General features: G+C 41.4%; 1 pseudogene; it reads right to left on the bottom strand.

Moving 5' to 3' along the window:
* The window catches only part of LOC101979389, a 3901-nt pseudogene that overhangs the window by 2555 nt on the left and 689 nt on the right, over positions 1-657 (bottom strand).

The raw sequence follows: 657 nt of genomic DNA, 5'->3' as shown, positions 1-657 counted from the left end.
AGTCTGGTGTGAAGCCTTAACCCAAACAGCTATGAACTCTTTGACACTGTTCTGCATCAGAGAAAATTAGCATCGTCTCTCTAAGAAGAAGCATTGAGGCTGGGTTTCTTTCTCACTTTAAGGTAGAAAGACGTATGCAGAGCAGAGGAATGCTATGACATCAAATGAGAAAAATCCATATTGGTAGTGCCCAGAACAGGATCAGATGCGTAGTAAATGTTATCACTACCCTTCTCAGAGGGTGACTTTAGTTCCCCCTTCTTATAGGCTGTCCACACGTAACCGCCACCATGGAAACTGTGTTCATGACTTTGTCTTGTGCATGAACAGTGATTGAGGAAACAGTCCATGCTGGGGATCATTAAAGGAGCTGGTCAGGCTTCAATTTGGGATTTTGCAAGTTTAAGAACTTTTTCATCTAGCTGCCAATCAAGTCACAAGAGTCCAATTTACTTACTGATCCTAAGAAAGCTATTGGCATCCCTATAGGAAAATCACCTTGGGAACAGAATTAGTAATGAAGTTTCATTAGAGAAGGTGGGGTAAGTGTAGCTAGAACAACACAATCTCTGTGATCACTCCCACGCCCAGCCTAAATTGAGTTACAATCACCCCTCTCCTCCTCCTCTTTTAAAAAGACTTATTTATTGTTATTAT

This window comes from Microtus ochrogaster, chromosome 10 (genome assembly GCF_000317375.1).
Source record: "Microtus ochrogaster isolate Prairie Vole_2 chromosome 10, MicOch1.0, whole genome shotgun sequence".
In the NCBI taxonomy this organism is placed as follows: domain Eukaryota; kingdom Metazoa; phylum Chordata; class Mammalia; order Rodentia; family Cricetidae; genus Microtus; species Microtus ochrogaster.
Note: the sequence above shows the minus strand (reverse complement) of the source record. Positions and strands in the feature narration are given on the sequence as shown.